General features: G+C 39.3%; 1 long non-coding RNA gene across 1 annotated transcript; it reads right to left on the minus strand.

Annotated features, from left to right (window-relative positions):
• Positions 1–1055: 1055 nt before the first annotated feature.
• LOC121919557 lies at positions 1056–22568 on the minus strand. Its single transcript, XR_006101509.1, has 3 exons — positions 22429–22568; positions 3909–4897; positions 1056–1116 (listed from the first exon to the last, which is right to left on the minus strand). It is a non-coding gene; the product is annotated as an uncharacterized LOC121919557 (long non-coding RNA).
• Positions 22569–22968: the final 400 nt, after the last annotated feature.

Below are 22968 nucleotides of genomic sequence, written 5' to 3' on the forward strand. Positions count from 1 at the left end.
AAAGACTACAACAGGTAATGGGAATTACATTTTTAAAAAGTAACCTCCCAAGGTTTGGTGCTAGGTTCACAATGCTGCTTGTGTGACAGTGGTCTAAAACCTCAACTAGGCAGCATCCTTTGTAGCCAGCAGCAGTTGGTGGTTCCATGCCAGTTTGGTGGTGGAAAGGAACTATCCAAGGTTCTGAGCCTCTTTTGTGGCTAGGATTCAGTGTGTTGAATATTTCCTTTAACATTTGGATTGAAAATAGAATGCCCTGCCCTGCTGAACTTTGTCTCATAATAATAATAATAATAATAATAATAATAATAATAATAATAATAGGATTTATTTATATGCTGTCCAATCACTGGGAATCTGGGTGGTTTACAACAGAGGGGATAATACAAGGCAATAACAATAAACATGAATTAAAAAAACATATGTAACATAGCAATGCATTAAACAATAACAATAAAATAAGATAGTAATTAACAATAGCAATAAATAACAAAAATACATAGCAATTATAGCAACAAAAATATATAGTAATTATAGCAACAATAAAATTAACAAAGCAAAATACATAACAATTAACAGAGCAAAACAAGTAAAAAGAAATTATATAATAATAGCAAATGCAAGTCTAATGGAATGCAATACAATAGTACAATATAATACAACTGTAATACAATATAACACAATACACATAATTCTCCTTGCCCCCCCCCCCCCCGCCGCATGAAAGTTTTTGACAGTATGCTGTAAGACCATTGGCATATCCAGTGCAGAACTGTCAATTACACAGATTGACAGATGCAATCTGAGATTTTCAGGCATCTCCAGCCCAGCCTGGAGATGCAAGAGACTGATGATGCGGCAGTGTGATGTAGCAGCCAATGAGATTCTGGCCTGCATCAATAGGAGTATAGTGTCTAGGATGAAGAAATAATAGTATTACTCTGTTCTGCTTTGCTGACACCTCACCTGGAATTCTGTGTTCCGTTCTGGTCACCACAATTCAAGAAGGATGTTGACAAGCTGCAATGTGTCCAAAGGAGTGTGACCCAAATGGTGAAAGGTCTGGAAAGGCCTGGAAACCATGAGGACCATCTTAGGGAGCCGAGTATGTTTAGCCTGGGGAAGAAAATATTAAAAGGTGGTATGATAAACATGTTTAAATATTCGAAAGAATGTCATATTGAAGAAGCAGCAAACTTGTTTTCTGTTGTATTTTATTCTATATATTTTTCTATATATTCTATATATTCTATTATTCTAAGAATCTGGGATTATCTACATGCAAATTGCTCTACAGCAGAGTAGGAGCTTTTCACCCGTATTTTCTTCCCTACACTAAGTCATACCTCTCCAAGAAAATCTTTAGTAAAAGGCAAAAGGTCTGCATAGTCTGTACAGAAACTAGAGAACCAGGAGATTTTTTTTTTTAAATGTCATTGCAGATAACATGCTGGCAGCACTATAAGTGGAGGGCAGTGACAGCTGGTGTCTTCCATGTCTGTGGTGGTACACTCACTCTGTTTGTTTTATTTTTTTAGAGTCCTTCCAGTCCTTCCAATCTCCTCCTGAACTGTGGCCTCAGTGAATTACCTTTATATTGGAGAATGGCTGTTATTTACATTTCTTTTGTGTTTTTTTCGTGAAGCTTCAGTTCAGCCTCAGAAGTTGCCCAGAAGGCTGGAACTGCTGCCCAGGGTCTGAAAAGTGTCTATCTTACACCCACACAATTCAGAATTCAATGATTCACTGCTCTGAGGTCTGGTTTTGTTGTTGTTTTTAATATCTGGAAAGACAGTTTCTGCACATTCTTAACCAAGCAGTTGTTCTTGTTGTTCTCGGAGCAACCTGAACTTTCTGCTCTGTGTGACTGCCCTCAACCCTTGATGGACAAGCAAAGCTCTTAGGGACTAAAGGAAGAAGGGATGCAGCTATGTGGGTGGGGCAGCAAAATGAGGGCCTTGCCCCTCAAATAAAAATTGTCATGAAATTGTATTTCAATCTCAACATTTGTAGCATTACAGAAAGAGAAACTTTGGAATTGCTCCAGAACTCTTCTGGGGCATTTGCTCTGTTTGCATTCCCTTGCCTTCCCTGTTCTTAGGGTACCTAAACTATTTTTCTAAATGCTCATTTTAAAAAGCTGGAACACTATTTCATCAGAATTCTTATATTTGTTCCAGTGGTTCTGCTCCTACCTCTCGGGCAGATTCCAGATGGTGCAGCTGAGGGACGTGTGCTCCGAGAAGAGGGCGCTTACATCTGGTGTCCCTCAAGGAGCCATTCTGTCCCTCATGCTATTCAACATTTACATGAAACCGCTGGGAGAGATCATCCGGAGACATGGGGCGCGGTGTTATCAGTACGCTGATGACACCCAAATATGTTTCTCTGTGTCTCCGACTGATGCAGTGACTAGGGATGGCATCTCTCCTCTAAATGCCTGTCTGGAGTCGGTAATGGGCTGGATGAGGGAAAACAGACTCAGTCTGAATCCAGAGAAAACGGAAGTACTCGTGATAGGTTCCCCGGGCCGAGGGATGGAAGTTTGTCCACATGTCCTGAATGGGGTCACGCTTCCCCTGAAGGACTCAGTTCGCAGTCTGGGGGTGCTTCTGGATTCGTCGCTCCACCTTACATCTCAGGTGGATGCGACAGTCAGTAGCACCTGTTATCAGCTTCGGCTGATATGCCAGCTGCGACCCTACCTGGGCCAGGGGGACCTTGAAATGGTGGTACATGCTCTGGTAACCTCTCGGTTGGATTTCTGTAATGCGCTCTATATGGGGCAACCCTTGTACTATGCCCAGAAGATTCAATTAGTACAAAATATGGCAGCAAGGTTGGTTACTGGATGCTCCAGGACCAGCCATATAACACCTGTCCTGCAAGATCTACATTGGCTGCCTATTCACTTCCGGGCGCAATACAAGGTGTTGGTTATGACCTATAAAGCCCTAAATGGCTTGGGCCCAGGGTACTTGGAGGACCGCCTCTCCCCATATAATCCACCCTGCACTCTCAGATCGGCCGGGAAGCACTTGTTAAGGGTTCCTAAGTCAAAATACACCTTGACTGCACAAAGGGCGTTTTCCATCTCGGCCCCGCAGCTTTGGAACTCTCTTCCCGATGAGCTCCGCTCTGTCACCTCTCTTGATCTCTATAGGAAGGAACTAAAGACCTTTCTCTTCCGACAAGCTTTCCCCCATGTGTCCTGACTTCATGCTGTTCTCCCCTGTTATACAATGGTCTCATTCAGCTAGTTTGTTTTTTCTGGTTTTTTATGCTGTTCGTATTTTTATAGTGTTTTAACATAATGAGCTGTATTTATGATGTTTATATTGTATGTTTTGTATTCTGTTTTGTATTCCCTTTTGCTTTGTTGTAACCCTCTTTGATCTACCCTGGAAAAGCGGGCTATAAATAAATTATTATTATTATTATTTATTATTAATTATATGGGGGTGCCCAGATTTTGTTTCCCTCTGTAGGTATTATGAGTTAATAAGGTTGGGTATCATTTATCTAGGCAATCAGCAGAATCTAGGTGATCATCCTGTTTATTTTCTTTGCATTTTCTCTTGCTAGTTTCAGGTCAGTGAGGCTCATTTTTTCTACTATCTCCCCAATTTTGGAATAGAAGCACAAACTATGGTCTTTTTAAAAAAATCAAAAACCTCTAAGCACATGCTCTCTTGGATTCTTCCCTGTTAACAGGAACAAGGATTTTGACCCTCCAGTCACAATGCTTGGTCTCACTCCTCTGTAATAATAGAATCAGAAAATTGGAAGGGTCTGCAAAGGTCATCAGATCCACCCCACCATGTAGAAATACACATCTAAAGCACGCTGAGATATGGCCATCCAAGCTATGTTTAAAGACCTCCAAAGAAGAAGAATCCAGTACTCACAGAGGAAATGTATTCTACTGCCAAATATATCTTACTGTGAAGAGGTTCTTCCTAATGTTTAGGTGAAATCTCTTTTCTGCAATCTCTTGGTTTGTATCCAATTCTCTGGAGCAGCAGAAAACAAGGTTGCTCCATCTTCTGCTTGGCATCTCTTCAGATTTTTAAAGATGGCTATCATATCACCTCTCAGTCCTCTGTTCTTCAAGCTAAACATACCCAGCTCCCAGAATTGTTGTTCATAAGGCTTGGTTTTCAGATCCTTGATCATCTTGATGGCCCTCCTCTAGGCACATTCCATCTTGTCAAAAGCGTTCTCAAACTGTGATGCTCAGATTGGACACAATGTTCCAATAGCAATAGAAGTAGCAAGTACATTTCTATACCGCTTACCAATATACTAAACAGTTTACAGAGTGTAAACTAAATGCCCCCAACAAGATGGGTGCTCATTTTAGCGACCTACAGAAGGATGCCAGCTGAGTTGACCCAGAGGATTTTTCTTTTGAATTAACCAGCAAATTATCTTAGGTGGACAACAGTTGGAATCCATGCATTTGTGATCAACTGGCTCACACCCATGGACAGAATTCTAGAAAATACATGCTGCTGTATTTTGTAGTTTTCAAGTAGTCTTCAAGGGCAGCCCTGTGTAGAGGGCATTACAGTAGTCTAATGCAGGGACTACTGTGGCTAAGTTATCTCTGTCCAAGAAAGGCTGTAGCTGGTGGACCAGCTGAAGCTGGTCTCAAGCATTCAGAGCCATTGAGTTCATCTAGATTTCCAGTGACAAAGATAGATCTAGGAGCATTCTTAGACTATGAAGCTGCTCATTCAGGGGGAGTGCAACCCTATCCAGGACAGGCAACCTCAAGAACCAGACTCAGGAACCATCAGTCCATAGACTCTCTATCTTACTGGAATTCAGCATCAGTTTATTCACCCTCATCCAGCCCATTACAGCATCCAGGCACTGCTCCAGACCCAGCTGACTGTGAAGACAAAGAGAAATAGAGCTGAGTGTTATTAGCATACTGATGACACCCAATTCCCAAACTCCTAATGACCTCTTCCAGCAGCCTCATTAGATGGGAGACAAGCTTAAACCCTGTGGCACCCAAAAATGCAATGGCCAGAGGGCTGAGTCCACCAACACCACTCTCTGGAACTGACCTTGCAGGCAGGAGTGAAACCACTGTAAAAGACTGCCTCCTATTCCTATCTGCCAGAGCTGGTCCAGTAAGGTATTATGGTCAATGGTATAGAAAGCTGGTGAGAGATTCAGAAGGTTCAAAAAGGTAGTGCTCTGCCTGTCTTTCCCCTGCAATAGGTCATCAGTCAAAGTACCAAAGACCATCTTGGTTTCATACCCTGGCCTGAAACCAGACTGAAATGGGTCTAGACAATCGTCCAAAAACATCTGAAGTTGCTCAGACATCACACGTTTGGACTCAGTGGCCTGTCTTCCAGTCCCTTATTTCTTAACCCTGAGTATTCCAGGGTGTGTGTGTGTCTTTGCGCTTGGCCATAGTAAAGAAAGATATGCCACTAACTATTGTTAACTTGTGTAGCAACTGTCCCACAATGATACCTCAGCACACTTTATGATTTTTACTAGTTACATATTTTCATATTGACTAAGAAGGTTATATTCCAGAACCAGCCTGTACATCTAAAATGTTAACTCAGAGCCTGAACATTTTCAAAAAGATTCTTTCATTTTCTCAGAATGATGTAGTGTGACATTATGATGTTCATCTGCAGACAGAAGCTGGGTTGGTACCTAACAGTAAGACAAGTTAACATTTGCTCCATTTGGGCTTGTTATTGTGTCCTATCTACACTAACAAAGCATGGTTTATTAACCAGACATGAACCATAACTGGAGTCACAGACTCTTTCTCCACAGCCTGCCATTTTGTTTCATCCTAGAAATGTTGCAATTTTGGCTTGATTCTCCAGCTGCCTACCCTACAATGGATTCTGACAAATGTGGAAAGAGGAAAAGAGCCCAGAATCGAGGAGAATGAACTGTTTTTTGTGGCTGTCGACAAACAATTCATGACTAAAGAAAACAAGCTGGCCAAAAACCATGCAAATGCAGCCAGAAGTTTAGCCTTTCTTACCAAACTGGAAAGGCAATTCTCTGATAGGGTTGTGCTACTTATTACAGCTTGCTTCCAGTTTTTTCCATAAATAAAATAAAAAGGAATGGCTGCCCATATTGGAGAAAAACATTCTATGGGAAATATGAGCTAGAACCCTGTCCCTTCATGTCTCATTTTCTTTACATGGCAAATGTTTGTTTGAAGGAGCACTCAGTCATCTCCACTCCCAGCAACTAAGCTCAGAAAAGTTGCTTTTTTGGTCTACATGCCCCCAAATCCAGAGGATTCTGTGAGTTGAAGTAAAAAAAAAAAGTATTTTTTTAGCTCTGCCAGCAATAGACCCAAGTTATAGTTTCATTACCACAGTGAAAACTAGGTTAGTGATACCTTCCTTTTGAACCATACCTTCATCACAACCATTTTCTTTGCCCAATAAAATGCCTTTCAGACTAAGAAACAAAAGGAGAGGCTGGAGACAAGCAAGTGGATCCCAAAGCCCAAATGTAATGAAAGCAGACTGTATGGAAGGGAGTGAAGATAGGATGCAGGCGGGTGTAGTGTGGAGAAAGAAGAGCTGGAGTTCTTCTAGACTTGCCACTAGCCCCAATGCTCTCCACACTCCAACAATCAAAGGGCATCCTGTGTAATTAATACTATTTAGACCAGACTAATGACAGAGGGAAATGTCTCATGTCAGCTCAGCTTTGTCCACTGGTCCTGATTTAGCAACATGAAAGCATTTTTTTGCTGATTAAGTGCTCATTGAAGGAGATAAAAGAGATGGCCATGAAATGTTCCCTTTAATGTGATGGATATAAAAGGACTGGTAAAGATGGACAAATGGAGTGTATGGGGGGGGAAGGGGAGAATGAGAGAGATGCATCTGAAACAGCTGTCGATTGGGAGTCAAGGGCAACTGTAGACTAGCCTCAGAGAAAAGCAGGGAATGTAGGCTACCCTTTACTTGATTAAAAAAAAAAGAACTTATCAAATTTGCAGATGACACTAAAGTAGGAGGAATAGCTAATACTCCAGAGGACAGGATCAAAATTCAAAATGACCTGAATAGACTAGAAAGCTGGGCCAGAGCTAACAGAATGAACTTCAACAGGGAGAAATGTAAGGTACTGCACTTAGGGCGAAAAAATGAAATGCACAGAGATAGGATGGGAGACACCTGGCTTAAGGAGACAACATGTGAAAGGGATCTAGGAGTCCAAGTAGACCACAAGTTGAACATGAGTCAACAGTGTGATGTGGCAGCTAACAAGGCCAATGCGATTTTAGGCTGCATCAATAGAAGTATCGTATCTAGATCCAGGGAAGTAATAGTGCCACTATATTCTGCTCTGGTCAGGCCCCACCTGGAATATTGTGTCCAGTTCTGGGCGCCACAATTCAAAAAGGACATTGAGAAACTGGAGCGTGTCCAAAGGAGGGTGACTAAAATGGTGAAAGGTCTGGAAACCTTGCCCTATGAGGAACGACTCAGGGAGCTGGGGATGTTTAGCCTGGAGAAGAGAAGGTTAAGAGGTGATATGATAGCCCTATTTAAATACTTGAAGGGATGTCATATTGAGGAGGGAGCAAACTTGTTTTCTGCTGCTCCAGAGACTAGGACCCGGAGCAATGGATGCAAGCTACAGGAAAAGAGATTCCACCTCAACATTAGGAGGAATTTCCTGACAGTAAGGGCTGTTCGACAGTGGAACACACTTCCTCGGAGTGTAGTGGAGTCTCCCTCCTTGGAGGTCTTCAAACAGAGGCTGGATGGCCATCTGTCGACGATGCTTTGATCTGGATTTCCTGCATGGCAGGGGGTTGGATTGGATGGCCCTTGCGGTCTCTTCCAACTCTATGATTCTATGATTCTATGATTCTATGAACCTTTAGGATAAAGCAGCATAAACATTGTTGTATGGTATTGTGATAATCTGAGGCTATATTGGTGCTGCTGTTACTTCAGGACTGATCCCATCTCCAATTTAAGCACTGGCCTTTAGAGAGGAGGGCATGTGAACCATGACTGAAGGGTACAAACTGAACTGGATGGCAAGGGAACGCAAACGATAGAACTGGATAATTTTCTACCTGGATATTGCTCCTTTGTTGGAAAATCTCACAGAGAGCGCACACAAATTTTCATTGGTAATGAATGAATCTCTTCCGTGTCTCTTGAACCAGATGTGGATTTCCTCCACATGTACATAAGTATGCAATCAGGGGAAAAAAAGGTTTCAGCAACAACAGGGGAATGTAACAGGCAAAGACAAGAAGATGTAATTGTAAAATTTAAATATATGTATGTATTTTCTGAACCCAGAATGTCATCAGCAGAGGAAATTCAATAGCTTAAAATTTCCAGCTGCTGCTAAGCAATATAAGAGCCAGTGTGGTGCTAGGGTATGAGCTCTGGATTATGACTCTGGAGACCAGGGTTTGAATCCCCAATTAACCATGGAGAGCCACTGGGCAAGTCACACTCTCTCAACCTCAGATGAAGGCAATGGCAAACCACCTCTGATCAAATCTTGCAAAGAAACCCCAGTGATAGGTTGCCTAAGAGTTGCCATAAATGGGAATGACTGGAAGACATACAACAACAACAGCTGAGTAATGTAATACTAGAAGGAGCTACAACCCTGAGTCAGAATGATTGTCACCAATCCCCAAGTCTCTCCCGCATAAGTGTGAGGGACTGGAAATGCTCCCACCTTTATAGGGAACTAAGAAGCTGCCTTATATTAAATCAAACCACTGGTCCATTGAGCTTAGTATTGTAAATATTGACGTGCAGAAGTTCTTCAGTGCTTCAGATAGGGAATCTTTCTCAGATCCATTTGGGGAGAGCAGGGATTGATTTTTGGATTCTTTCCATGTAAAGCATGTGCTAAAGCCCTGAGTTACACTATAGCTTTTCCACTCCTTGCTACCCACTGCATCTGCCTGGGTCTGATATCCCAGATAAGCCTGTAAGGGAGCCATATTTGAATAAGACTTGCATAAATAAAACCATTGTGCATAGGGAAATTTTGTATCATCAAGACTCCCTGTTGAAATTCCATTTTTGGAATCAAGTGATTTTACATGGATGTGATCCTATATTACTCTACGTGGATGCCTGGAGACATTGGCGTATATTATTCAATGATGAGCAAGTACGCTTTTGGTCTTCAGTGAATCTTCAGATTGAAATAATCCTATTCATTCATCTATCTATTTAATGACTGGACAATGACTTAGAATCCATATCAAGCAGGCATAGCATAGCACTTTGTCTTCACAATTCTATATCCTCCCCAGCCCCAGCAGCTGTCAAACTCTGGGAGGGGCTGCTAATGCTGCTCCTTACCACTGGGGAAGGGAAAGAGACCAAAGGCAGTTTAGATGATGAACAGTTGGTCTTGGCCCAGAGTGGGGAAGAAATGAATGTTTATTCACAGATGGAGTGCACCACCTTTTCCTTCCCCTCAGAGCCCAGAGCAGCTGCACCATCACCTTCTAAATAGATTCCTCACTTCCTTGCATCCCCATTGATCAACATCATCATCAGTCAGTCTTCCTGGGGGTTGACAACTATCAGATAGGAGCTTTTGGAAAAAACATAAAGGGTTAGAGAATAGCTCCCTGCACCCATTCCAAAAAGAGAATACATGGGTATAAGCCACAAATACATGTACATATGTCACTAACAGGATACCACCCAATTTTGCTTGACAAATATAGCACAAACTGCGGGGGATTATATATTACCCATGTGGGGAATTATATGTTACATTTTAATATCAACCTATTATCTCATTTAGATATTTCATTTTTCATTGCTGTATTAACTTTATATATGGACATGGCTGGACATTACTTCCTTCCTTGCATATGTATCCATATGTGTGGTGAGGGAGAAGGATATAGGACTTGGAAAAGTTACTTTGGGGGACTAAAAGGATTGGTAAAGATGGACAAATGGAGTTACCAGAACTCCCAGAAAGAATTGTACTGTTATGTACTGTTGCTGGGGAAATAAGTAATTGCACTCTAAAAAAGTAACATTCCCAGACTCTGGTAGGCTGCCTATCAAAAGAATAGCAGAAAGTACAGCTGCTGTTCTATTGCATAGCTGTGTGAATTCATTCTTAAATATATGGATGAGAAATGATGCCAAGTGATGTCAATCTGTCATGTTTAATTTTTCATTTGGCACTCTATGCATATTCTGTGCAGTTCATTATTGCAAAGGTGAGAAAAATGGAACATCTTTTTGTTTCAGGACAAAAATTGATCAGTTAAAGGAAATTGCTGGGAGAGGGGACAAATGATCACTTGGTCCTTTGCCCAGCTTTCTTTGCATCTGTCTTTGGCTGCTGTTATAAACAAAATCCCAGAAATGGTATTCTGAACTTGTAAGGAGCATGAATTGTGGGTTGCAGTAGCTCATTGAACATGGGGCTGCATTGCCTCCCCCCCCCAAAAAAAAAGCCTTTGTGTTTTCATAGGTTTAAGGGAAAGAGGCAGGAGAGTCAACCAATCAGAAACTACCAAGTATTTTTAGAGATGGGACCAGAGGAAACCAGGTGTTGACTTCACTCATGTCCATTCCAGCCTCACTTTGTGTTTGGACTTAGTGTCTGTTGTGTCACCATCAGAAACCAAAAAGTGTTTTTTCCCCACAACTTTCTTTGGAGATGGTGGTTTAGCATGGGAACCAGATTGAGGTGGTTTGAGGTTGGGGCCAGAGAACCCATTAGATGCAGCTCGGGGGACCCCTTATCTTGGAGGAGATGAAAATAGAAATATGCACAGTTTGGGGGGGCAGATGGCTCTGGCCCATATCTAGGTGAAGAAACAACCATGCAGTGGCATCTGCCCATATGGACCACCACACCTGTCATTTTGGTAGTTGGGCTGGGTCAGATGGCTTCATTGTCCAGACTGACTGGTGCCTGGATCTTGATCCATGTTGTGACCAAGTTTCTTTAGATGTAACCAACAATAGTTGTGGCATTTTCCTGCCACATGCAATGTGGATGTCTGTGTTTGTTTAGAATACATGGAGCTGTACTTGCTGGTGATTTCACAAAAGTTTGTTCGTGATCACCTGGAGACATTGCCATCCAAAGACACTTTGCTGCCCAAGTGAAGAGTGAAATGGTACTCCCACCCTAATACAACTTTCAGAAGCTGACTAGATTGGTAACTGATTTTTACTTCAGGATGAGATAGCAGCTTCCATCACACCTGAAGCAGCAGGCTAGTTTCCAGGGATCCAGAGAAACTGTCTTCTAGAAACAGCTTGAGAATTCTTGAAGACAAGTGTCTGCTACCTGATGGCTACTTCACTCTGTCTTATAGTAGGACCAGCCCTCTGGAGATACATTTCTAAGCATCCCATTTTGAATGCCTTCCAAGAGTCAGCTAAAAATCATACAATATGCTGATGTCATGGTTATTTTCCAAAAGGTGAAGTGATGCCACCATGCCACTTTGGCAGGTGGTGATCACTGGAATGACAGAAATACTGTTAAGTACAGTGTAGAAGGTTATGAAAATACCAGCAAGTGTTCATTAAGGGATCACATTTTCACCGAAAGCAGTAAATCCATCATCTTGGGGTTTATCTTTGTAAACATTTTGTGCTTTAAAACAAATAAATGAACCTAGAGGGGATGGGGAATTGTCTATTAACATGGTGTTGTCTATATGCTAAGACTGGAGAACTGGAGTCTGTAATTGTCAGTTGTCTATTTATCCTGCAGGTTATTTATAGCTGGCCCCATCTTCAAGGAAGAGGCTTTGTGTCTCAGTGTTTGTAGCTTTGTAATTGAATGTGTTTGGTGTAAGGATTTTAACACAAATACATGAGAAAAGAGACTGTGGGACTGTGTGTCTGAGACATCAGCCATTTTCTTAGGGCACTAGACTCGGCTATGTATTTACAAGATGGTTCCAGTCCAATCGCAGTTTTGTATACTTAGTTCCCATCAAAGTCAATGAGACATAAATGTGCACAAAATGTTGAAGCTGTAAAGCACTTCAGCGTGAAGTTATGCTAGCCCCACAGTAAAGACTCTCATTGCCCTTAAGCAGATTATTTCTAAGGTATGTCAAAATTTGAAAAAAAACTAGAGGACAAGTTATGCTTCTGAAGCCATAGCCCAGATCTCTATGTAGTGGAAAATCTATCTGCCTTATTTAATTTTTTCACCTGTTACATTTTTGATGCCATTTCTTTAATATTTTCAAGGCCAAACCAACTGCATACATGTCTGTTAAACACATTTTAACCCCAGTTAGTTGAAAAAGTGAGGCTGGGGTTTAAATTTACATGGAATGAAAGCAAACTACACCAGTCTCCCAGCATTCTCAGCAGTACTTCCTAGCATTTTCTTGCTTTAAGATGTGTTCCTCCATCCCAGTTCAAATACTAGGAGGGCAGAGGAAAAGCATCTTAAAGCATTGGAGGACAGTTGGTATGATGGCGAGGGGAGCAGTTTGCACTTCTGTCCCTCAAATGCTCCAGTCCATGTTAAAAGTTAAATGGTCTTGCCAGAAAAACTAGAGTAGTGTCACTATAAGTTGACTTGAAGGTGCATAACGACAACAATAATGAGCAAATACCAACACTCCTTTTTATTTCACTGCTGCCTCATGGCGAATCTACACTAGGCTTTCTTCAGACTGTTAAAAGATCTAGCAAGGGTGTGAATGCTACCCCTAAACTGTTTCAGCACCATGGATGACATCTTTGAGGTTTAGATAAAATCCAGACTGGATCAGATACCACTATTCAACTCCTTCTTCAACAAAATTTCAGGATACATTCCAGAGGGAGGTGCAAATCAGTGGGTTGAAAATGGTCAGATTATTCTTTTTGGTTTGTATACTTTAAAAAAGCAGTTGGCCTAATATGCAAAATAGACTGCACAAATCTGGGAAGACAGGATATAACAATATAACTGGTTTCAAATTGCACATAATAATAATAATAATAATAATAATAATAATAATAATAATAATAATTTATATCCCACCTCTCTACAAAATGCAATTGGGCCAGTTTACAAGATTAAAATATACAGTCTGAACCCTCAACCCACCCCCTCTTAAAATACAATTAAACAACGTAGAATTTAAAACACAGTTTCCATCACCCATTTTTATTTCCTACCCAAAAAGAAAGGTAGTTGAATACTGAGATCTTTGATATTTGGGAAGATGCTTTTCTTCCCATAAGGTCTAGATAAAATGAATTCTTTCTATTTGCATTCTGAAACCTTTAAAACTTTTTTTCCAGACTGCTACATGAGACAGGAGGATGTGGATGAGCCATGGGTAGCCTCAGGGAGTTTATTTACACCACAGTTTTTGTGCATGTTACACCCTGTGCCAAATCCTACTCTTCCCCTTCTGGATATTGTAATCCTTGATCTACAGAAGTTCATTAGAACATTTTAGTTTAGAAGCATAGGAAATGCCAGAAGAAGCTTCTTAAAGGATGTTTTAGATTAGGGTTATAAAGATTTTTTTAAAAAATAAAAAATAGTTTTTGACTCATGGCTGGTACATACTGCTCTCTCTTAGAACAGCAAGACTTAATTTTATCCAGGTGTAAATGGAATTTACTGTTGCTAACAATAATAATATCCAACTGTAATGCATAAGCTATGATTTAGATTTACAGAATAAGGCTAATGCTTCTGCTGAATCCCATTTGGATTGTAGAAAATGAATGCAATTATACCCCATGCCGGATATTTATGGAAATGTTAGGGCTTGTTTACATTGATCCAGAGATACTTAGATTGTTGAGTCATGCAAATTTAAAGTTGTTGTTCTCTTGAAACCTTTTGGTGTAGTTTAGGATTGTTTATATATACCCAAAACCAGAGATCCTTTGTAGTTATTACCCAAACACCTGAAGGGTATACAGTGGACCCTTGGTATCCACTGGGGTTTGGTTCCAGGACACCTCCCCCCCCCCACACTGTGGATTCCAAAATCCATGGATACTCAAGTCCCATTAAATACAATGGCACAGTTAACTGGTGCCCCTTATATAAAATGGCAAAATCAAGGTTTGCTTATTGGAATTTATATTTTTGGAATATTTTCAAGCTGTGGATGCTTGAATCTGTGACTAAAAAATCCTTGGATATGGAGGGCCAACTGTATAGCATTTAGAAAGTGGCCTTGCATCAAGAAGACCCCACTTCTGTCAGACCATCACTTTATCCCTTGACAGGCAGGGCCTTAAGCAGATGCTTCTTCCAGCTATGACATTTCCAGATACATACCACAGATAATTATATTGAGACAGTGTAGCTCTCTGGTGATCTGATGGAAAGAATTGAAGAAGAGACTAAATACAACCATAACATACTTGAACACACCCAGGGGAAAGGAGAAAAGAAGAAAAACTTTGTCTTTTTTCATTTAGCATCACAATTTGTCTTGTTAAAGACTGGTGTTTGGAAACAACTTGTTAAAAATAATGAATTATTTATAATTAGTTTCCGTTTGCAATATATTCTTGCTATGTCCCTTTAAATCATTTCCGGGTTTTCTTGGCCAGATTTATTCAGAGAAGAATTGCCTTTCTCTGAGGCTGAGAGTGTGTGATGCCTGAGATCAGCCCATGAATTCCCATGGCTGAGCGGGGATGTCAACCCATGGTCCAATGCTCAGACCACTACACCATGTTGGTTTTGCAATAAATAAGGTTTAATAAAGTTACAATATGTTCTACCTGTTAGTGTGATAGTGCTTTGTGGTGCTGATGTCTATGCGGGATGGAACTACAACCCAAAAAAGTCCCTGAAAAATGGGTCTGTTTCAAAGTTGTCTGACATTTGGGTCACTATCATCATAGAAATGGGCTAGTTCATGTCACTTTGTATGCCTCCCAAAATTAGAGTTTGCTGCAAATGCCAGCTTTTCTTTCCCTTAGTGATATTGGAAGTTTTGTTATGTGGAAAAACGGCTGTAGGTCAGTGGCACCAAAATATAGTGTAGGAATGGAAAGAATATTTAAAAAAATATTCAATATTAGAAAACTTGTCAAAAACATCTTTCTTGAGTGTTGGAAATCTTGTAGAAGAAAATCTGTATTCTTATCCTAATCATTATATTCTAACTGCATTTTAAAAATAGTTTTACATTAATGTTTTTAATGTGCTTGTTTAATTGTTTAAAACTTTTGTACTTACCATTGTTTTAACTGTATTTGTTTTAGAACTCAGATTGTTAGTGTCTTGGATCCCATACTGTGAGAAAGGCAAGCAATAAATTAAACAAATAAAGACTGACGGAGAATTTTTGCAGTTCAGGACTTACTCTGAATAAGATTTATGGTTATTTTTGTCTAGAAATTAACATTTTATGCACATAAATATTATATTCTGTACAAAAATGGTGTTTCCTGCAGAGAAAAAGCTGTTCTCTGTGCAAAAAAGCCCCATATCCAATTATGCTAAAGATCAGTCCTGAACAACAGCACTTTCTACACAGGAAACTATGTGGAAAATATATATTTGTTCAGAAATATCACTGCAAAGAAACTGCTGGTTTTTGCACAAAACCCAGTATGTCAATTTTGTGCCAAATAATTCTCAAAATGCAAATAGTTTTCAAAAGTTGTGCAGTTTTCAAAGATTGTTTTGGAGTGGGAAGAAAATGGCTAAAATTACTTGGTGCTTCCTTTGAGAACAAAATTAGCAATAAATTACATTTCCAATGTAGAGACATATTGGCTCTTCTGCATGAAATTTTATGCTGCGAATTAGCGGCATCACATATTGCAGCAAATTCACCATTGACTTAACAATCTTAAAACAGGATGCAATGGAAAGAATAAAATGAAACAGGTCTTCCATTCATCACCTTATTTTCCATGCACTATCTGAACGATTTTGTGTATTTATAGAACCAGATAATTGTGAAGTGTTGAACTGACTGATATAGTGATGTAACGGAAGTACAGAATAGTTCTATTAAGCCTATCTCCCTATAAATTAAATACAGTGCAGTATGGTAGTGTCAGACTAAGAAGTCATTGGTAAGTTTGCATTGAGTTAATGGAGTAAAATATCTAAGCAGCAGTGAAGATGATTGGTACAATAATGTTTTCTGTGCTTTTGAGGCACAGAAACACAAGGTCCTTCAAAGTATTTACTTCCTGCTCCATCTCCGTTGATTTCTAACTTCCTTTCTTTCACATTTCTTTCACCAAGAACATCTTTTTATTGGTTTGGTGCAGTGGATGGGGAAACCCTGAAAGAGGGGCTATTTTTTATAAACTGATTCAGAAAGAGAGTTAGAGCTGGAGCTGGAGAGGAACTGCAGTTCCTGGAGATAAGGATTAGGCCCTTTTCACTTTGTATAAGGTAGTAGAATGTGACATTATGTATTTATGGAAAGATAAATTACTTATAGTGGAATTTCTCTTATGTATTTCTACCTGTTTCATATCTTTTATTTAGGTCCTTAAGATTTGCCTCTAAGCTTGCTTTCTAAACTTCTGAGCAACACATAAAGAACATTTTTGCAGGGGCACCTCCTTGGATGCGTGGAATTTTCAGAAGACTGGATATGTGTTCAGTTTAACATATAAATTGTTTTATTATTTTGTCCCCGTGTGTATGCATGAGACTTAAATTGTGGCCGTATTTACAATATTCAGTTCTGATTGGCCCCATAGGACCCAGAAGAGGTACAAAACTGGTGCCTAATAATGTGGGGCTTAAAGTGAAAACGGCCTAATCCTTATCCCTGGCAACTATAACAGCTCTCCTTTTCAGCTCGCCTTTTGGTAGCCCATTTGAACTGACAAAAAAATGGATGTAAAAGCCAAAATAAGACTGTATTTTCTCTTTTCTATGACACAATCAGCTGGTGTAGTTCACCCGATGTTGTAATGGTGAAAATCTAGAATATGTTCATGAAAAGAATAGGTAAGTAGATAGAAAAGTGATCTATAGTGGACTTTCATAAACTTTGATAGCCAAAAGCATACTCTCCATTTCATGAATGGAGTGATGTTTGAAATTATCTGCAGGAGGTGGATATTACCATCACTCACTGCTTGTGAACCTGAAGCTTCTCCATGACCACTGTTGCTGAGTAGGATGCTATGCAAGATGGACCACTTGGACAAGCTCTACATTGATTGCTTGTATGCACTTACACAGATCTCCAGATGGTATGTATGCAGAGCCCTTTTCAATGGCTGTGGAAGAATGCAAATTCATTGACACAAACATGTTATCTTTATTCTTCAAAGTAATGGGCAGTTTCAATTTTCAAACCTGGTCTAGCAGTCTATTGACATCAAACTATGTTTTTTTTGGCTATTGTTTGGAGTAGTCACAGCCAAAACTGATTCAGTTGATCCAGGCAAAAACTGATTTGTTAAGCAGCTTGATGACCTGTGTTCTTTTAACATTTTTCTTTCACAAATTGACATTTTATATTAAACACTTTCATAAAAAGAAAATAAAAGAAAATAAACAAACCTGGAATGGAAAGCCTGCCAGGAGAGATCTTTACCATCTCAGTTACTCACTTACAAATGTCCTCTTTGTTAAGGATAATGGCTCGCTTCTTGGTGGTTAGTTACTAGAGTAGGTCCCTTCAACCAGTTGTTGAATAGTGAATCAAGATACAGAAAAATGCAATGGATTTGATAGGTCTACTCTAGTCAGGGGAAAAAAGAGGATTTAAGCCAATATTCTGAAATTATAGTTTCACCCTGGTGTAATTAAAGAACTCATACAGATCATAGATTGGTGCTGTCCTTTGGAGGTTTTCTCCAATGCCAAGCTAAAACATGGCTTCCAACTGAAGCCTTTGGGACCTATGAAATTTATCTTTAAGTGTACATATACATGGCTTTAGGTTGTTGCAGACTTTTTAGCTGTTTAAACTTGCTGATTGGTTTAACAAGTTTTTATACTTTTAATTATTTTAAAAGGTGGATATTGTTTTATTTTTATGCTGCTCCAAGATAACATGATAAATGATCTTGATTGGATATAAAGTTTTTAAATAAATAAATACATACATAGTTTTTACTTCTCCTGTAGGCCCGAGGTTCAAGATTTGTGGAGGACATGCAGAAGGGAAAAAGGCAATAAAAGAACCTTTTACTAACACCTTGTATAATTATTCTGATATTTCACTAGCATGTCAGGAGTGGGAGGAGGAGATATGAAAGGGTGTGAAAGACAGTAGGTTGAGGGCATCAAGGACAAATGGAGGTGTAGTGGGGCTGTTTACTCCAGAATGTCTTGGCTGGCATACCAGCCAAGGGCTCCTTGTCCTTTCACTTCCTTGCAAGGTGCTGCTGAGGAATGAGTAGGGAGCATGTGATTTACACAGCTACTGAAGCTGCCGTCTTTGAAGTCTGATAATAAGAGGGATGACTGTCATGTGATCGCATTGCAAGCAGCAGTCAGAGGAATAAAACAAATTTCAGAAAGTTCAGTCTTTGGTTTAAGTGAATACCCAATGGGATACCTTATGGGATGTTATGTGAGAATCTGATGGGAGTGAGATGCAGGTAGGCCTGCCTATCTACCTGTTACCGTGTCTTGCTTTCTTTGTTCAGCATTATCACATTAAAGCTGAATATCTGAATGCAGCACAACACTATTGTGGAGCTGCTTCATCTAGGGCTGCATCTGCACTGCAGAAATAATCCAGTTTGTCACCACTTTAACTGTCCTTGCTCAATGCTATGGAATTCTGGGAACTTTAGTTTGTTGCGGCACCAGAGCTCTCTGACAGAGAAGGCTAAATGTCTCACAAAATAATAATTCCCAGAATTGAAGTTTTTCCAAAATAATGTCAATGTAATGAAACTGAGCCATGGAATTTAACGTGGTGTCAAACTGGATTATTTATGCAGTGCAGATGCAGCCTAAGATACTTTATCTTGTTTACCCTTGATCCTAAAAAGCATCTTTTCTACTCAGACTGAAAGTCAGTGTGCTGCAATGGATAGCATGTTAGATTGGGAACAGCAAAAACTGCCAGGCATGCTAGGCTCAAGGAACAAAACTGGCATCAGCCATTTGAGCCAACTAAGCCCAAAAAAGTGCCTGCTAATTGAACCCATGAGTTATAAAAAGTTACTCTGGATTCTTTCCGAGAGCCTCTATTACATTCAGTTATGGCTCTTGGTTAATTATTGCCACATTTTACCACAAGTTAATAGTATGACTAAGCTCCACTCTCTTCAATCAAAGGATCAATTTATTGGTAAACTATTTATGTTCAGTGCAATTGACAGCATGCTTAGCCACAAGGATCTACCCAGTGTATTCATGGGTTCTTGAAAATCACACACATAGGCTTTATACTCTCTTTATTGTTATAATGTGTTGTATGTGGTGCTGACCTTGAAGCTAATATGGAACGTAGTGGGTACCAATGTTAATTGGGGCAGGTAAACAGAACAACAATTTCACCAGTTCTGAGAGAGCAGCACTGGCTGCCTCTTCGCTTCTGAGTCCAGTGCAAGGTGCTTGTGCTTCTTTTTAAAGCCAGAGCCCAACCCATATTAGGGAAAGGCACTCCCCATAGATATTTTGTCTGAAACCTTAAATGGCCATTCTATAACACAAGGTTGGCTCTGGTTTTAAAAATTTAGAAGGCTCTTCGCAAAGTACATTGGGTACATTGGTTAGAATCTAGCTGGTGAACTATGCTGGTGTAACTCAGCAAGTGCAGGCAATGGTAGTAGCATGAAAAAAGCTGAAAATTCCATGTCAGAAAGCCTCTAAAATGCCCAACCAAATGCCCAACCAAATGACAATCTTACTCATCCTTGGTGTAGTCATAACAAAATGGTTTGCTTGTGTAGTTGAGACTTTGATGAGGCAAACTGATGCAATACAATGCAAAATACTACAGAAATGTTAAATTTACAGGAAAAAGCCCTGGAACTTTAGCAGTATACAGCCAGCCCTCTGTGTCCATGGGTTCTTTATTCACAGATTCAACCATCCACAGCTTGAAAATACATATTTTTTAAAAAATATAAACTTCAAAAAGCAAAACTTGATTTTGCCATTTTATATAAGGGTCACCATTTTACAACACTGCTGTATTTAATGGGACTTGAGCATCCAAGGGTTTTGATGGCAGCCCCTGGAGCCAAACCCCAGCAAATACTAGAGGCGCACTGTAATTAGAAACCATTATGTGCTACATGAGGGGTGAGTTTACTCATGGGTTTTGCTGGATTTCAGCTCCTGGTATCTATTTGCTTTCACTATGCTGATCAGTGTTGCTGAGCCTTGCAATCCAGCAGCTAGTGAATTATGTGATTCCCACCTGTGTTACACTAAGAGTAACTTGAGTTTTGTTATACTTCTGTTAAAATTTAACTTTGTTACACCTTCATTTAAAAAAATCCTAGTAACAGCAACATTAAGTACATTTAACTTTTATTTCTGAACTGGGGGGGAGGGAGGACTTTGTCTCATAAATAAATACAGTGCAATTGGCTGAATTTCTGTTTATGAAAAATTTGGAACTCTTTCTCATGTCACTATCCATGTTTTTACTTCCACCTCCCCAATGCCACTATTACAATTTGTGCAAATAATAATAATTAAAAATAGCAGCATCTAATTTTTTCAAAAACTAAAGATACAGTAAGAAGCAAACCCATGTTTACTTATGAGGTGAGGAAATCCCACACCACTTTAAAACATATTTTGCTTGGTAGTGGCAAAAGTATGAACCAGCTATGCATATTTTTCCTTTTCTGAGAATTTTGTAGCAAAAACATATAACATAAATTCATCTGACACATACCAGTATGTCATGTACATACTGGTTTTGGCTAGTGGACAATATAAAACTATAATAAATAAAATAAATGATTTGTTTTGTCATTACAGAATTATGTGTGGGTTTTATAAGGACACAGCTGCAGCAACAAACTTTCTACTTTATTGGAGCCATAAAAAGACAGTAGCAGAAGAACTGTTGTTGTTTTGTGCCTTTACGTCATTTCTGATTTATGGCACCCCTAAGGTGATGTAGCCCCAATTAAAAAATAATGCATGTGTCTCATTTAAAGCATTTGCTTCAAGTGTGATATTGTTGATGGCTAGCACAGAAAACAGTGATTGTGACTTCATAAAATGGGGTGCATTATGTTGAAATCTGCTTTGTTATGATGTGCAAACCTTCCTCCTAGTAACATATCATGGCTTGTTAACTAGCCCTAAACCACAATATGAACTCATGGATTGTTTCTGACTTGAGAACTCTGGTTTATTTAAATTGTTGCTTATTGTGATGTTGGAACCCGCAACCATGGCTTGTTCCCTAGCTGCTCTCCCTAAATCAAGAATTCACTAAAGAGGTGGGAGAGAGGGGGGAAACACAACCAAGAATGAAAAGGAGCTATGGTTTATTTCATCATTAGCCATGCAATTTTTATTTTAAAAATTAAAATAATCAATTTGTAATGATGGTCAGAATAAACTGTATTTTTATTATGCTGAATGTAATGACTGTAATCATCACATGCTTTCTGCTATTTTTTTCTGAAAAATTTCTTTTTTTCAAGCCGTATCCTCAGTCATAAAACTAAAACAAAAAACAGCCTTTGGCCAAAAACCTGCAAAGGAGATATAGCTACAGTGTCATAGCTATGCTCTATCTCCTGATCCAACTCCATGAAATTCACTTAAAAAGGCAGGTAGCTATATCAAGTGAAGGAGTACTGTGGAGTTGGTGAGTGGAGTGCTGAAGAATGATGCATCCAGCCTTCTCCTGCCAGTGAACTCCAATATGATGGGCAGAACTCTTCATTGCACTGTGGCTCACTGGCAGGAGGGAGCTGGACATGTCACCCATCAGTGCCTTATTTGCTGCAGAACTCCTTCATTTGGCATGATGGATTTTAGGGGCATTTGCAGTTGTGGCAATGGTGTCACAACTGTAAATGTCAATAGAATGTCATAACTGTCTAACAAGATGCAAGTTTTTGTTTTTTGTTTATGGCTTTAAAAACGTCTGGAGTTAGAGTTCATATCTATCCTTAACTAGCGTGACTCATAAAGAAGGTTTATTTTGATTCATTTGGGTTACCTGGTGTTGATTTTAGTTGCGAGTGTGTCTGATGAAACTCTTTGCCCCACCTAACTCTTCTTCTATTTAGGGTTTCAGCTAAAGTTTTCTCCCCTGTTTTTTTCTGTTTCGACTGAGGATGAGGCTTCCAATAATAATAATAATAATAATAATAATAATAATAATAATAATAATAATAAAAAAAAAACACAAACCCAAGCAGTATCAGCTTCTTTATAAATTGAAAATCACTTTGTTACTTTAGGAGCATAAAATGTATTATGAATTTTAGGAGCATAAAAAGTATATTCTAGGAATTCTAGGCTTCTTACCCAACCAAGGTTTTCTTCTTCCTTGGGTCAGCTTCCTCCTTCCTCACTCAGAGCTTCATACTCTTGGAATCACCTCCTGTATATTTGTGGACTGCTTCCTTGCTTGCTATTTTTAAAAGTGGTACGTAGAGAGATCTTGTAGTAGCTTTGAGACTTACTGAAAGAAATTGGCAGCATGAACTTTCATAGACTTCTACTGAAGTCTACGAAAGCTCATGTTGCTAATTTCTTTCTTGCTGTTAGATTCAAAGGTGCTACAAGATCTCTCTACATACTGATTCTTCAGACTAACATGGCTATATCTTTGCATTTTATTTTTAAAATTGAATGTAAAACTTTATTGTTTTCTAAAGCATTTGGAACTTTAGTTAAATGTTGTTTTATAATTCTGTATATTTGATTACATGCACTGTATTGGTTAGTCAGTTTTATATTATATTATATTGTAATCTACATATATACATACACACAAAAATACATAATAGAATATAAAAATACTATTCAATATATTATATATTGTATTGTGTTTTTGTATTCTAC

Source organism: Sceloporus undulatus, chromosome 1 (genome assembly GCF_019175285.1).
Source record: "Sceloporus undulatus isolate JIND9_A2432 ecotype Alabama chromosome 1, SceUnd_v1.1, whole genome shotgun sequence".
NCBI classification, from domain to species: Eukaryota; Metazoa; Chordata; class Lepidosauria; order Squamata; family Phrynosomatidae; genus Sceloporus; species Sceloporus undulatus.